This window comes from Heterocephalus glaber, unplaced genomic scaffold, assembly GCF_053883595.1.
Source record: "Heterocephalus glaber isolate CG9 unplaced genomic scaffold, H.glaber_assembly_v1.0 deba00000942, whole genome shotgun sequence".
In the NCBI taxonomy this organism is placed as follows: Eukaryota; Metazoa; Chordata; class Mammalia; order Rodentia; family Bathyergidae; genus Heterocephalus; species Heterocephalus glaber.
In genome coordinates, this window is record NW_028258174.1 from 3,187,091 (window position 1) to 3,200,901 (window position 13,811).

General features: G+C 43.7%; 1 protein-coding gene across 2 annotated transcripts in view; it reads left to right on the forward strand.

Annotated features, from left to right (window-relative positions):
* Positions 1 to 13,811, forward strand: part of Foxo3 (forkhead box O3) — a 119,653-nt gene that overhangs the window by 101,002 nt on the left and 4,840 nt on the right. The gene's annotated exons all lie outside the window — the stretch shown is intronic.

Below are 13,811 nucleotides of genomic sequence, written 5' to 3' on the forward strand. Positions count from 1 at the left end.
ATGTGCTCTGGATGGAGCCAGAGTAGCAGATAATAGATGAGCTTGCTCTGCAGTGTTTTTCTCAAGAAGTAAGGAGAGCACTGGGTGCTTCTGCCACAGGTTTGCACCCCACACACCTTCATGATAAAGGGTTCTGTTCTGTGCCCTACCACTCTTGGGTTTTTTCCTCTCCCTCTCCCTCTCCCTCTCCCTCTCCCTCTCCCTCTCCCTCTCGCTCTCGCTCTCGCTCTCGCTCTCGCTCTCGCTCTCGCTCTCGCTCTCGCTCTCGCTCTCGCTCTCGCTCTCGCTCTCGCTCTCGCTCTCGCTCTCCCTCTCCCTCTCCCTCTCCCTCTCCCTCTCCCTCTCCCCCTCCCCCTCCCCCCCCTCCCCTTCCCTCCCCTCTTCTTTTTTCTAAGTCAGTTCACCAAACTGCTTATCCCCTTCTTTAAATTGTGTGGAAGAAAAAAGGATTTCAAAGCCATGAAAATCCAGCCTTGTTTAACCCTCTCCATAGTGAAGGAATTACAAGGGTCCCCTTTGGTGAGCTCACTGGAGCCTGTGGGCAGCTGTAGAAAAGGGAATGTCAGCCTCGGGAGGCTAAAGCTCAGCTTGCCAGGCATAAGCAGGGCCCTAGTGGAACCTGGACATCTGTTCTTGTCATTTAGTAGCCCTTGAGCTGGTGAAAGAATGTAATGGAAGCTAAAGAGGAAGACAGTACTTCCATGCCAGCCACTTAGTACCATACCAGAGCTTGGGCTGGTAGAAGGTGGACTTTAGAAATTTAGATATTTGATTTTTGGAAAAACAAGTGATATTTTTTCCTTCAAGAGGCGGAGTGCAATTGTGGCTTCTAAAGACTCAAGTGTTAATTTGGCTGTAGTTAGAAGGAAGCCAATTCCTAGTTCACTGGAAAAGAATGAGTTCAGAAGAACAGGTAGGATCAGTTTCTCCATGATTTTTCAGTTGTAAATTCCCTTTTAATTGAATAGTAGACCTTTCTTACATGTCTATAATTATGAAACATTATACAAAAATCCTTTAAGGAAGATTTAAATACATAGGTTTAAAATTTTTATTTGATGACTGGTTTTTGATAACGAGAAATTACTACTTTTGGGGTCATATATTTCATTATTTTCTCTAACAGAACTTGGGATCATTCAGTCATGTTTTCCTTAGAACATTTTGAGAAGGTGTGACCTTCAGTTAAAAATGAAAAGTTACCAAATTTTCCAGAAAGTAAACTAGCTCAGTATGACCACAGAGCAAGAAAAAAACCATCATAAAGACAGTGGGGGCAGGGGTGAGGAATAAGAGGAAGTCTGGTTTCTGGGTATAGGATTTCCATTTTGCTTTGGAATGAATTGCTGCTCGAAGCAACCGGGAGCACTTTTAGCCCAAAGCATTTTATCCCTCCCCACACATACTCCCAGTAAGTGGGGATTGGACCTTGTACATGCTAGGCAAACTCACTGCTGTAGAGCTATATCCCCAGACCCATCTTTTACTTTTAAATTAGTGACTTTCATTTTTTTAAAGGCAATCTTGAATTGGGAAAACAGGCCTGAGGTCAGAATTTCAGATGTCACTTCTCTGGAATTAAGCACCCTTGCTTCCCAAGAGGTGTTCTATAGCAACTTTTCTTGGTTTGCCTCTTTTTTATTAGTATTTCTTCATACTGATTTTCTTGTTTGATCATAGAAGGTCACATGGCCCTAGTGGGAACCTTCTTGTAGTGCTCATGGAGCAGCTCTAACCAGTTGATGTCTAGCTGAAGAAACAATGAGATGCTTCTCTGGAGGGCTGGGAGTTTCACACCTGTTTATTTTAGAGAACATGTAAAATCCTTTGACTTGTGGGTCTGTCTCTAGAAGAAAAACAGCCATGCCTTTCCATGAGTGCCAGTTGCTGGGGTGTGCAGAACACTGTCTTCCTTCAGTGCTCAGAAGCTTGGGGTACACATACATACTGGTGACAGAGAGGTGGCCATGAGCTGGTGGGGTGACTGCAAGACCGAGCTTCCAGTAAATCCTCTGGAATTGGACATATGTCTCCCCACACAAGGAAAGTAGCTTCAGTCTTACCCTAGTTTTGATGTCGAAAGATGTCTAAATTCACAGGCTCTGTCATTAGTCTTCATTGTGGCATTTGGGGACCCTAACAGCAAGTAGCTCAGAATTTAGTTTTGTGTTTAACACATTCCCACCAGCTTGAACCACCAATGGTACGTGTGTGACTGTCCCCTTGGGTGGCATAAGACAGTCCCATAAGCCACCCCAGGGGACAGTCATGCATGTACAACCCCATCATGAATATGTTGTACTTACTACTTTATGGTAAGAATTGGGAAACATCCATCAAGAGAAGTCAGATAGGGAGGGGAGAGGTATTTTTCTTCCTGTTTCTGCCACTGGCCACATTATCCCTAAGTCTCTCAGAATACTTGTTCTCTCTTTGTCCAAAGAGGATAGAATCATAGTTTTAAATGTGCAGAGTATATGCAGTTTTAACTTGAAGCCTTCATTCTGTCTGTGAAATGGCCCTAGTGAGGGGCTGTGTGATGATATGGAACTGTAAAGAAATATAGGGGTATGCTAGTGTGGAAGCCACTTAGAATTTATATGTAGACTACCTCCCAAAAGGGGTAAGTTTGTGCTGCCTGTTTGACTGATGTTTGAATGTTGTGATTCTATCATGTTTTTACACTTTGTGTGGGGGATAAGACTAATTTTAACCAAATACAGGTAATATTGACTATGTCATGTTTTTCTTGAAGTAGATATTTCTGTTTTAGGGAATGGAATGCATAGTAAATATCAACCTGTTGTATACTGCCTGGAGAATATACTATTATTTGAACTGTGATGGTAGCCTTTGGTTATAGGATGCCAGCCTCAAGAACTCTGTGTCTGTTGAGATCTTTATTCTTAATTTTTCAGAAAGCCTGAAGTCTGACTTGTCATTCCTGGAGAGGATTACTGACAGGATCTTTTAGTATTGATGACAGTAAAGGTTGATGCAGCCATGAAAAGGGCTTTCCTTGCAGAGACTAGTACCGTCTCTGCATACATTATTCTTTCCTGGGAAGCAGTGGCATCCAGCACTGCCTCTGCTCTTCCTGGGCTTGTTGGTTTTATCTTGCACCTGTGCTCACCTCTGACCAGCCTGGTAAGCATGAGGTCAGAACCTCTGTGGCTCCCACTTCAAGCAAGTTCATTTGTAAGTGGCCTTGGGGGAGGTCTCCTTTGGCCACAGAAATTACATGAAACAGATATGGGGTAAAAAATATCACCAAAATTACTACTTTCAATTCTTATGAACTTTAAGATCTCATTACGTGCTTCCTTTTAGTGCATTCATGATGCTAAACAGTCAGCTTCTTGTATGTAACATTTTCTGTAAGTGGAGTCTTCCCTGGGGTGGCCTGCGCTTCTCACAGGCATACCCCTCTGTGGGAAGATAGGAGAAAAGAGCTTGCCGGAAGGCCCTTTGGTGCCATGACAGAAGAGATGACCTTCCAGCAGCCTCCGTGGCTTTGCTCTTTCTTCCCCAACTTAGAGAAACATACTGGATTTCATTCCTAAATGGGGATTCTATACCTTGCGAGGCAGGTGGCAGAACCACTAAGCTAAATCCCCGGCCCAGGATTCTGTACCTTGTGAGAGACATCACTCACTTTCTCCCTGGTTTTGTTGATGTGTACATTTGATTTCAAAGTGTTGCTTTACTCTGTCCTCCAGATTGTCTTGAAATTTAAAGTTGCAGAAATTAAAATGAATTAAAAGTTTGTTTTGTGAATCAGTGATGCTTCAGATATTTAAAGGTCCCATAGGTCAGCATTTCTAAGTGTCCCACAGAATACTTATCCACAAGCTATTCATGAATATGAAGTAAAAAGTAGATCCTGTGATCAAATAAGTTTGGGAAATGTAAAAGAGAAACTGAGTTATATATATTTCCAACAGGACTTCTTAAAGCCTTAAAAATGAATACACTTTGAGAACTTTATATAGAGTAGCACATGCCATATAATGTTTCCTAAATTTGGTATCTTGAATAAATGTTTTTTTCCTCAAGAAACCATAACACAAGTGTTCTAAGAAATGCTGCTCCAGAGTGTTGCTGAAAGGGGTCAGCAACCCCCTGAGGACTTTGGCTCCTTTCCCCCTTTCCTCCTGATTCGCCTTTGTCAGGTAGGAAGTGTCCCTCACTGTGGAGTGTGTTCTGCCTGTGAGTGAGCTGGCAGCCTGGTGATGGAGTAGACTCTATGTTGGTGAAAATCCTCAGGAAAGGCTGAATTCATTAACTGAAATTTGAGTTCCTGGACACAGAGGACAGAGGTGAATCAAATAGTATCTTCCCTTCAATAAATGCGTGGCTGGATGGGGAAACTTTGCAGTGGCAGTGGCCATTTGTCCTGGAGTGAAGACTGCTTTACATGGGAGCAAAGCCTGCCTTTGGAGCAAAGGGCCCAGGCAGTGTGATCACCTCGTGTGCCGACTCTGTTGGGCAGCCTTGCTCTAAAGGGCCCCATTCTTTTATCACATTGGTGTTTCCCCCGTGTCTTTTGTTTGGAGCATAAAAACACAGACCCTACCACTTCAGGAGCTCCACACGAATAGGTCAGAGCTGAGGCTGAATCCAGACAGTAGTTTCTGTTAGAAGCCCAGCAGGACCCTTGCTGTACTTTGTGTTTGGTTTCTAGAGCCAGCTCCTCACTGTTGGATGTGAACCAGCTGCCCACTCCAGCACATGGTCCCTGGGGCTTGACTCTGAGGGGAGCTGCAGAGTTAAAAAGCCTTCCTGCAGCTCCCTTGGAGTTGAGCAAGGACCCGTGTTATGGCAGACGGCCTATGAGATTTGTAGTAGGTGGCTGCTGTTTTTGTGGCCATGTGTCATTGAGCCGAGTCACTCATCTCTCTGAGCCTCAGTTTGGTCATCTGCAAAATGGAGTTAAAATTTAAACCTCCCTTACAAGGATGAGCTCTGATGTGGGCTACTGTCTTTTTGTCACCCTTTTAAAGTTAATGTGTACTGTGACTTTGGTCCCCCAAATTAAATAGAGAATATAGGAAGCAGCCAGCCTAGTCTTACACTGTTGACACCATGAGTGACTGCTCTCCTCAGTAAATTAGAACCAGTCAGATTTCTTTTCATTAAACAGGTATAGGATTGATTGGCCTACTAGCTGAAACCTGTGCCCTCTGGAGTTGATGCTCCCTAGAACTCTTGCCTACCAATATCTGAGCACCTGTTGGGGGGCTGATGTTTCCCACTTTCACAGGGAATTTCTGCTACCACAGATGGAGTGAGAAAGCCATATGTGGTACCAGAGTATCCATTAGCACCCCTAAAGGCTCGCCCAGCACCCTGGCTTTCTGACTTCAACTTTCCTGGGGGAGCTGTTGTTCTCCAGGGGCTGATATCCAGTCCCTGAGGGGACAACTTGCCCTGTCTATCTGTCTTGTCTGTGGCTCTCCTGCTGTTGGGAGGGAACCAAGATGTCTGATCTTGGCTCTCCCCCCGACAGACTGCTTAAAAATGAAGAGCTGCTCCCAGAACTCCTAGGGCTTTCTTGGGAGCAGAGGAACATCCAATATGGGCATGATTCTGGCAATGATCTGGCCTTGGAGCTCTTAAAAGCTGGTAGTTTCCTTTCAGGACACAATCTGGGGGGTCAGGAAACAGTCACTCTACCCTTAAGATCTCTTCCAGCTCTCATTGGGGTGAGAACCCTGAGAGATGAGGCTGCTCTCTTTCCTCCAGATGCGTCCTCATAGAAAGCAGCGGCCAGATGGGACTGAAAAGCTCCATCCATGAAGGCTCACTGGCCTGTCTTGCAGATATTGGGTCTGCTTTTGTCTCTCTCCTAGCAATAGATACATATTTTCTATTTTTAAAATAACCTTTTTGCTAAAAAAAAAATTCATGACATTCATTTATTAAGAGATGAGAATCATTTCATGAAGTTTCAGAGGGCTATTCCAGTGTTTTTTGAAGGATGAACTTTAATTGCCTGTCTTGGTTTGATTAAAGGTTTGTGTGTTGGTGTGTCCTCTCCTTCTCCCTTCTCTTTCCCTCCCCTTATTTTATGAAAGAAGTCTGGACTATAAGAATTTTTTTAAAGCATTCATATCTATGTTTGATTTGAATCCTCAGGGGAAATTAGTGGCCAGGAAGAGAAGGCTAAGGGTTAAAGGACAAAATTCTAAATTAATTTCCACTTAGCCTACATTTATATATGTGTCACTGTAATTCATTGGCACATCCAGGTCATTTGTATGCCCAGAAATGATCAGGAAAGCCACACAGCCAAACATAGTCATAAATGGAAAACTTGTGTTGGTATGGTTGAAGGCAGCCCTTCTGCTGCCTGTTGGCTGGGTACCTCAAGCCAGAGCTTTCTCTGCAAATCCCCATCCTCTGCTCAGGCTGCCCTGTGCCGGGTGGCTCAGACTGGTTGGGAGCCGTGGTGCTCACCCAGAGAGCAGCCAGGCCACCTGAACTGCTCAAATGCAGACTCACTCTTGGAATCTGCACATCTGACCTGCCATGCTGACGCAGGATGGCTTGTGCTCTCATTTCTGAAGCCACCTTGTTTTCTTTCTGCTGTTGCCCTGGTGTGGTGGTTACTTCTTAGTTACCATCTATCAACTCTACGTCCTAGTCAATTACAGATGGATGAGTGGTTTGAACTATTTATGGAACTCCAAGGGCTAACATTGGGTTTTCAGTACTGGGAAAAATTAGATGATCTCTCAAAAGCCTGTATATCTAAACAAGGAAAAGAAGGGATACCACTACCACCCTTGCTCCCTACTTGGTAGCTGGACTCAATGGACCAGTGACTGAACCTACATTTCCACCCACTCTGAGGAGATCTAGGGCATCCCAGTCTGCACACTCCCATCATTCACCCTCCACCATAACCCCCACACCTGGTAAATGCAGGAAAAGTCACATGGGACAGTGTCGTACCCAGTGAAGGTAAACAGTGTGATATTCAGGTCATGGCTATGATGCTAAAGATTTCCTCCTGGATTACAGTTCTCTTTTGTCACTTTATCAATGTCAACAACTTGAGACTTAGAGTAGGACTGTTAATTTGGGGGCTAGTGATGAAAGGGTGTGTATGCTGGGATATGCAGAAAGGAAGGAGGATTCTTTATTAAGAATTGGTTGAATATTATATTGATTTCTTCTTTTTTTTTTTTAAACTTTTTTTTTGTATTAAATTCTTTTATTGGTACATTGTAGGTATACAACACAATTAACATTTCTCATTGGGAATCTTACCTTTATATAATGCATCTTGGTTCTTATTTTTTCCCCATTCCTAGCCCTCCCTTCACTCCCTCCACCCTTCCCTATTTACAAAGACTTTATTTCCATTTTTTCCATTTCTCATCATTTTTCTTTTCCCTTCCTTCCTTTCCCCTGCCCCTCCCACTACCCCTACCCCTTTGGACCTTTTCTTCCTATTTTACATTATCGATTATTCATTCTAATCATCGGTACATTTTAGGTATACAATATAATGACATTCATCCTTGGAAATTTGCACCTTTACATAGTCTCTCTTGGTTCTTATTTTTCACCCTTGCCCAGCCCTCCAACCCCTCCAGTCCTCCCTATTTACAAAGATTTTGTTCCTATTTTTCCATTTTCTCATATTGATCCCATTCCCTTCTATCCTTTCCCGTAGCCCTCCCACTTCCTTCCCCTTTGCCCCTTTTCTTCCTATTTCACATTACCTATTATACATTTAGTCCTTATTTACACTTTCAGTTTCTCACACCAGAGAAACTATTTGGTATTTACACGTGTGTCCTATTTATTTCACTTAAGAGTATTGCCTCAATGTGCATCCACTTAGCTATAAATGTCTCTAATTTCTCATTTTTTATGGCTGAGTAGTACTCCACTTTATAAAAAAAACCACATTTTCTTTATCCAGTCTCCAGTTGATGGGCATTTGGGCTGTTTCCAAGTTTTAGCTATCACAAACTGTGCTGCTATGAACATGGGAGCACATATATCACTGTGGTATGATTCTTTTAATTCTTTGGGGAAGATCCCCAGCAGTGGAATAGCAGGGTCAAATGGGACTTCCAGTCCTAGTTCTTTGAGGTATCTCCATACTGATTTCCACAGTGGTTGCATTTCTTATATAGAATAGGAATTTTAGAAACTTAATTGGAAACCATCTTTTCTCCAAAAAAGCATTACAAATCCTAGATCTGTCCCTTGAGCACTCTTGGCAGTGTACATAGGTCATAGAAACAGTAGCAGTGAAAGGATGCTAAACACTTGAATGGGCAGAAAAGAGCAGCCTCTTCCAGAGGATGTTTTATTCAGCTGATACTTACTGTGCACCTGTTTTATACTTTGCACTTTCTAGGCTACTAGGACCATCAAGAAAATTTTATTACCCTTACTGGAATATCTGCTGCTTGAGACAAATGCCGTATCTAAGGCAGAGTTCTTGAAATAGCAGATGTTCCATAAGTGAGATGACTTGAAGACTTTGCTCTGCTTTCAAGAAGTTCAACATATTGGGAGTCAGAAGTCAATGAGGAAGTAGCCATTCTGGGCACTGAGTGGTTAGGTGCCAGGTGAGGGGTACAGGCGTTCAGCACAGGACTGCCTAGATGGCTGGGGCTGGAGGAGCATTCTGGACATGATTCAGATGGGTGGGGAGAAGAGCCGTCTAGGCAAGGGTCACTGAACCCAAGCCCTCTGATGAGCAGAGTGTTTGTTCTCAGTAGTACTGGAGCACAAAATGTGGAATGTGTTACGCCTTAGTGCACATGCTCCATAAAGTGTGCATGAAGACAGTGATCCCACAGGTGTTTCCCAGCTGAAGTTTTTTTGATACTATAATTAAGGATAATTAACTAGAGAGGATCCAAGTGGCCTGTGGACTTTTTACCTTAAAAAAGATTCTTTAGGAGAATATATAATCCCAAGCTTTACATATCTTCATAGTTTGAAAAAATTGAGAATCAAGAAAATGTGGAATCTCTGCAACCTTCTATCAACAGCAAATCAATACCTATCATATTTCTGCCATGTCAGTCTCTGAGTCCGTGAGGAAAGTTGGTTGATGTAATTCCTGCCCATGTAAAGGCAGAGATAGGCCATTCATGTTAGACTTATACAGCCATCAGTAATCCCTAGAGTTTAAGCAACAGAAGAGCCGGCGCCTCTCTGCATAGCTCCTTGTCCCTCTGCCATGAAGGGCTATGAGGTCCCTTCTCATTTCCCTCGTGTTTTGTCAGCACAACACAAAAGCTGGCTGGCCAGAAGGGCCGTGTACACTAGGCCTAGGCATTGAAGTGCCCTGGAGACAGAGGCTCTTGAGGGGACTCTCATGAGCCTCTCAAGCAGGCTTTCTCTGTTCCCCTGAAAAGCCCTAGGCATTCTTGGGAGGCAGCATAGTATGGCACTTCCACAAGTCAGCCTGTACTTTTTACCTACACTAAGCTGCTAAAAAGAATTTTTTTTAACTAGTGTGGTATAATTGAGTGCCTTTGTGTATCATTCCAAGCATCACCTTTGCACTAAAAGTCTCTCATTCTGGCTTCCCTAATACACCCTCACCTTCTACATTAAGTATTTACTTGCCTGTTAGAAAGTACCAGAGCCAGGGAGCCAGGTTTCCTGGAAATTTGACTTGCCTTTGCGGAGGTTTCTCAACTGAATACAAACCTGGCCTTCAGCCTGGCTGAAATGTCCCTACCTGTTCTCTTTCCCTCATAAACTATTTAGTGCCTAGAATGGCAAGTGGACAGCATTTGCCAAAATGGATTTTTGTAGAGCTGCAGGTCCTAGGTTCTCCCCTCTTGCAGGCTGAGGGTTAGATTTGCATCAGCCAGGCCCATGTCATTACTGACCACCCAGCTGGTTTTCATGAATGTCACCAACTCCTTTTCATTATCAGTTCCAAGCTAGAAGATAGTGAAAGATGACCAGGCCAAAGTGTTAGCCTGTTTGTCTGAGCAATGCATCAGGCCTGCTGTGGAGCTGCACTCTATGGGAGCTGCCACTGCTTTGGAGTTTCAAAATAGGACTTGGCTAACTAACCCAAGACCTGCAAAAGACAGGTGGCACCAACCCTTGAGGATGGTGGCAGATGACTGGTTCATAATGGGTTACTATCCCCTTGGTCTTCCTGGGAGTGAAGCAGAGGTGGTGGCAGGCAGGCAGATGTGTCTGCCATGTCTGTACTGGACTGAAAACATGCAAGCTCTGAAAGCCACACGTGGCCTCTGTCACCCCACAGGAGGCTGCCCCATCAGACTGAGGGATCTGCTCCTTCTCTGCCCTGAAACCTCCATATTTAGTCCCCAGCTGGGTCCAGAAGTTGCAAGTTTTGCTTAAATTGTCCTTATCCCCCACCCCACCCCACCCCACCCCACCCCCGTACTGGGGATCAAACTCAGGACCTTGCGCTTGCAAGGCAGGCACGGTGCCACTGAGCTAAATCCCCAGCCCTAAATTGTCCTTATTTCTAAAGAGTAAAGAAAATGGCGTTTCACTTTCATTTTGATTTTTCAAGCAGACTTTTCTTCAAACGCAATTAGTCCTAACTTGGAAAAGGGTTGATAACCTTAGTGGATTTCTGGATGTGAGGGTTTCATTCTACCATCTCTTTTTCCTTCCATGTCATATTTAGTACTGGGGTCCTGTTCCTTCTTTTTCTGCCAAGAAGATTAAAAACCCAACTGACAAATGCACATTTTTCACAGTGGAATTAAGTTGGGGGGGGACAGCAATGGGACAGTTACATTCCATTTCCAGATTAAAGTTGATTAGGGTGGTTATGTTTGGTGTGGTTTTGGAGGCGTTTCCCTTCCTTAGAGCATCATGTAACTTAATGGTGATAATTAGACAAAAGCTTGTCTTCCCTGCAGATGCCAGTATTACAGAGGGCCTGACTCTCATCAGAGACCGGATGACAGCATCCACAGATATTTTTAGAATGGGTCTCATCATTCATTTAGTTTCTCCGTTTCATTTTCCTTCCATCTACAGCCTTATTGCAAACTTATTTATTGAGCAGGGAGAGGGGAAGGGATCATCCTAAAGTCACTGATGAGGCAGGGACATTTTCATATTTATTGTTAATTGGTATTTTGCCTAGTAAGTGTAGAGTAACAGCTGTAATTCTGTTAGCTAGCTTCTTCCTTTTCCTTACAAAGGTTTTGCTTAATCTGTTTTTTAAACTAGAAGGATATCAACACACACACAAACATCACAGTTAGCTAAAGAGCCATTCTTAAACCCATGTGAGAATGACATGAGCTCCCTTAAAATCCATGGATCTCATACCCAAACTAAGTATCAGCAAATTCCCAGCGCTGTAGTTGGTTTTCTCACTGAACATGCTCCACTCTGTGTCTTTAACTGAGTCAGATAAACACGTGAAGACTGAATTGCAGAAGAGCCTTCAGAGGTCTAAGGCAGATGAGTTGCTGCTTTCTACAAGATTGTTCTTATTATTTGGTCTTTATTGTGAGTAGTGGTCCTAGTGTTCCTTTTAGTGGGATGATTGTATTCCTATTCAATATGTACTGTATCTGATTGTGTTTTGTTTTCATAGTATTTTACATCTGTTTTCCTTCTAGCACACACACACACACACACACACCCCAACACCAACACCAGTCCCTTTCAGTTGTGTGGAGTGAGATTCCATATTAAATGTGCCCTCTGTAGGAACTGCCTCTGTACCTTGGCCTGGCTCTACTGGTTCATGGCATGGGCTCAGAGGCGGCTTCCTGTGCAGGCCTCCCTGGGAGTGCATTGCCTGAGACCTTGGAGGAAGCTTCAGGGTGTGGCATCACATCGCCCACTCCATTCTGCAGAAAGGGAAAGAGTGATGTTAATGTATCTCCTTAATGATGCTGCCAGATGATTCTGGGCCTTTTGCTGAGGGAATGGGTTGTTGATGCTGTGTTAGGCTGCCCTGGGTGAGCCCCCTACCCCTGGATTTTAGGGCTGATGTCTATCCTGCCTGGAATGATGCCATGTCAGAGTGCCTAGGTGCCCTCTGACTCTGTCCCTGCTGTGCAGGTCCAGCCTCAGCCACAGAGCAAACTGCATGCTCTACTGTCTGTACTTGGGGGAATGAAGTATGTCACTTTCCTACTCAGCACTGGTTTCTGTGGCACGATAATTAACACCAAAGGGAAACAGGGAGGCAGTCTGAATTAGGTAATACCTTGCTGCTTTTCCCTTGATACTTACAGAAAGTAAGGGCTGGCACTTGGGGACCATAGCCCCCAATGACTAATTGCATAGTGATGTTAAATTGTGATTTATTAAGTGTTATTGTGAAGGAAAAAAGAATTCCCTTCACAGTACTGTGTCTGGGAGCCCCTGTCCAATAATGCTTCAGGGCCCCGCTGAAGTACTTATCATAGCACCAGGTCTAGCAGGCCACATTCCTTACAGACAGATCTAGGATTTATTTGAGCTTTTTGTCCCTCTGAAATTAAGAAGCCATTATTTTATGGTCCAAGATAATATTGTCTAGTCACTTCATAAAGCAGAGAATACCCCCAAAAAGCCCAGTCAGGGAAACTAAACACTAACAACTAATGGGAAGAGGGCCTTATTTTTTCCTGCTTGAATGTCTCTGCCACCAGTAAAAACAGCCTCACTTCTCTTCAGAGCTGTAGCAAAGGAAAACAGGCCCATGGGTCTGTGATGTTCTACATACTGAGTCCTGCTGTTTTTGCAGATGTCAGTAGCGAAAGGTAAGATTGTCAGCAAGGGTAGTCAGAGATGAGACTGAAGCCACAAGGGCACTTATGGAATTCCAAATGAACTCGTGTTAGAGGGGCAAAAGGCAGATGTATGTACCACGTGTGTGTGTATGTGAGTGAGTGTGAGAGATAGTTTATTGATGTAATTTTCATTCTGTTCCCTTTGGTGAGAAGATCTTGTGTTCTTGGTGCTCTACTGCCACTTTTCTGTCCATGTCTTGGCCTAGAGCTATTTTTTTTCCTACCTTGACAGCTGACACTGTAAACAAAAGATCGTACATCTTGAGGCCTGTCTTGTCAGTTCCTTTAGCTGCATCTCTTGAGTAATACTTTTTCTGTTAATCCTCTTAACTTTTCTGGGTTCAGTGGCCACATGAAATCTGATAAGACTTGTCCAAATTTGATGCTCTGGGAGGCCATCTGCTGTGCCTTTCCTTTGAAGACTGATGAAGACAACATAAATGTTAGTTGTTAACAAGATGTTTTGGGAGATTTGGCTCTGAGTGTGTTGTGTAATTTTTTTCTCTAAAGATTTTTAATATAAAAATCACATTCTAAGATAGCCTTCTTGGAGAAGCCTTGTTTCTCTTATGGTGGGGAAGTCAAGATTACTCACACCCTGCAGTTCAGACTTATTAAGCCTTTGTGGAAAGGCCCATGTCATCTCTCCTGGTATCCAGGTACTAACAGGGTGTCAAGAAAGTTCAGTTAGTCTGCCTGGCCAGTGGAGGAGAACCAGAGAAGAGCTGTTTTGCCTGATTTTAGCACGAAAGTCCTGTATCCCAGCAGACCCCATCTGTACCCTGGGTCCCTATCTTAACCAGACCCACTAACACCCCCATGTGCCTTTCTTTGTTAACTTCCTGAAGTGAATGATCCCATTTCTTTGGACTTTTCAACTTTAGAGCATCTGTAGTAATGACACAGTAAGAAATAAGGTAAGTAATACTTGTACTTTGTCCTTAGATTTGGGGGCCTTTGAAATGCAGTAGCAAAACACCTTTTACTCCATACGCCTTGAGCTCCAAAAAGGTAGGATGAGGAACAGGAGGCCAATGC